Here is a 3,145-nt window from a genome sequence, read left to right on the forward strand (position 1 = left end):
GAGAGGCAGGGAGAAGAGTCTGAGCCTGGCCGAAGGGCTCTGAGGTTCCTAGCGAGGAGTCACCCACCTGCACCCCTCCTGTCCTGGACATGTTAACAGATGGGGAAGCAGAAGCACAGGGAGGGGGAAGGAAAGAAATCTTCTAGGGTCTCAAAACATACTAAGGCCAGGAAAGGGGCCAGACATGGGGGACAAGAGTGACAGGTCCTGGCTTATAAGGGGCTTACATGCAGTGAAGGGACAGCCACAAAATGCACAAAGAATTAAAAATCGGGAGAATAGAGTAGAGAGGGGCCGGGGGAGCCCTCGGGGCAGGGGAGCCAAACTCTGAAGGACAGAGCCAGAGGACTAGCCCGCTGGCCAGGGGAGGATGACATGGGAGCGGGGAGAAGTAAGGTTGTTAGGAGGGGCTGGACGCCCCCACGTACCTCCTCTGGTGACCTCCACTACTCTGGTCCTGCCCTGCAAGGACCCTAGGGTTCAGCAGCATCCCACCACATTCGTGAGGAGGGAGTGGGGGGCTTCTTTCTGAGGTGGTGGATGGGTGGTCAGGCATGAGGAAGCCTGGGGGTGTGAGAGCCCCACAGGGCTTAAGGGCCCCCCCCCCCCGAAGCTTGCTCGCCAGGCCAGAGTGAAGGTTGGGGCTTGCCTGATGGCAGTGCTGGTCTCCTCTCTGCTGAGACCTCTGCTCCACAGCCACCTCAGTCCTAGGAGCTGCCATGCTCCTCGTCTGTCCTCCCACCTTTAAGACAGAACCGGTGTTAGACTCCTTGTTCTCATGCTTGCCACTGAGTCCCTCATTAAGGTCCATCACTGCTGCCGAGAAGTAGGGAGAGGAAAGGGGGTGGAATGGGGTGGGCTTGAGAGGGTCTGGTCAGCCTCTCCTTCCTTTACCTGCCCCTTGCCAAACAAGCACAGGGCTGGGCAGGGCCGAGGGGGGTCCACTCTTGTCCCCTGGCTTCCTCCGCCCCCCTTCCCCAACCCTGGCCCTGGAGCCACCAGCCCCTCCATCCCGCCCCACGGCTTGGCACCTGGTTTGGGTCCTGCAAAGCTGGGCTCCTGGCCCCGGGCTATGAACCTGTGAACCCCAGCTGTGTGTGGACCTTTCTTCCCGTGGCGGGGCCTGAACTCTCCTTTTCTTCTTTTTGGGGTGGGGGGAGGGGTAACTTCATTTATTTTCTCTTCCCTATATCTGCCTCTCCCTCCTCCCTATTTCCTGTTTTAAACTGAATGGCACGAAATTGTTTTCCTCAACTCGGAGATTCCTGTATGGAGAGAATCAATTTCTATATTTGCAATAAATTTCTTATTTAAAACAACAGGACAAAGGTCTTTGTTGAATGTCCACCCCTCCCTCTGCAAGTTGGGATCCCAGCGCCTCCAGTTTCTGGTAGCCAGTTCCCATCTCCCTTTCTCACCAGAGCCCCACACGCAGGGTTAAGGAAGGGGGCCTATCAAATGGGCAAGTCCTCGCCCATGGTCAAGGAAATAAGAAGTGTGTTCCCCAGACAGCACGTGGGCCAGCTGGGAACTAAGGGTCACTTTCCCTGCCCCAAGCCTAGCTGCTGGGGGCCTCGTGGTGTCATCTCACTAGAAGCGTGGGAGCCCACCGCCATGTGCCCCCACTCCCCTGCCTGGTGTCCTGGCCTCCATTATCACTGGATCTAGACTGTAGAGGCGGAGGAGCAGTGGGCATCACTTCAGTCTCAGCTGATTTCTGGGGGTTACGCACCATAGTGAGTGGCCAAGTACCCTGCCTCTAACAGCTCTCTGTCCTTAGAGGATTGGGATGGTGGGAGTACCCTTTCTCCTGGCCAAGGTTGCTGAGGCCAACTTCCAGGCTGCCTTCCTCTTCCAGCTGTCTGCTACCCTTTTCTCCACAGCTCTGAACCACCCGTGCTCCTTCTCAGGGATCAAGAGATGCACCTTGTCTCTGTGGAGAGGCATGGAGCTCAGGCTTCATCCAGTGACATCAGGCTGAGCTGCCAAAGCTTGGATTGGGAAGGACGAGTTGGGGAGCCCGGAGCCCAGCTCCAAGCCCCAGCCTCCCTGTCTCTCCAGTAGACAGAGCCCCTCCCCCTCTCTTCCCAGACCTCTGCTATCCAACTGCTGCAACCCCCGCCTCTGGGCAGCCCCTGGATTCAGCCTGGGTTACTATAAGGGAGTTTGGCCTCCCTGACTCTGAGCTCTTCCCCATGAGTGAGGCCACACTCAGGCATTCGGCAGCCCCACCTGGGGTCCGTGTTCCCTGTGGCCCCCTTAGCTCCTGGCCCATGGGCCTTTCCTGAAGCCTTCTGCCTCCCTGGGAGTTGGTATGGATTGGGGGGAGGGCTCCCCGGAAAGACCCAGGCTGAGCCCCAGCTTGTATCCTGTCCGCTCCGAGCTGCCCTCAAGCACCCTCTGTGCCACTGTTATGAGGTGGCCACAGCCCAGGCCGTGGTCTCCCTCTGCTTGTCAGCTCTTCTCAAGCAACTGTGTCCTGCTTCCCTGGTAACTTGCCCCCTGGGTGGGGGGGGGAGGGGAGCAGGTGTGTGTGGGAGGGTTCAGAAGAGCAGGTGCTGGAATCTCACAGGCTCTGTCATTTCAGGCCTGGCCTAGGGTCCCCCAGCCCAGCCCAGCCCAGCCCAGCCCAGTTACCTTCTTTTGACACTCTGTCTTGGTTTCTCTTCATCAGCATGGGCCTTTTCTCTTGGAAAATTCTTATTATTCCTGAAGAAACAAAGATGTGGCCAAGTGTGGACATGTGTATAGGGGGAGCAGGGTCCAAGTCAGGTCAGATCCTACCTCATCTGGCTGCCCCAGCCCCCCCACCCCCCTGAGTGCCAGCACAACCACGAGGGTTAGGGAGTTTACAGTTACTGGGCATTTGGAAGGTGTCCTCAAAGACAGTTTTGCGTTTGGGTACAGAAAGGCTCGCTCCTTTGTTACCTGGATTCCAAAATGAACTTTTATTTACAAAGTTAGTTTCAAAGACCCATGCCCTTTCATTTCAACGCAAAGGTTACTCTATGAATAAATCTAGTCAATTTGAACATTCATTTTTAAGGGGCTTTGGGTTAATTTAGGTCCTGCATACACATGTAATTAAGTAAATGTCCTTAACTCTCCCAAAACTATATCAGGAAATTTAATATATCTGATTTCC

This window comes from Oryx dammah, unplaced genomic scaffold, assembly GCF_014754425.2.
Source record: "Oryx dammah isolate SB20612 unplaced genomic scaffold, SCBI_Odam_1.1 HiC_scaffold_29, whole genome shotgun sequence".
NCBI lineage: Eukaryota > Metazoa > Chordata > Mammalia > Artiodactyla > Bovidae > Oryx > Oryx dammah.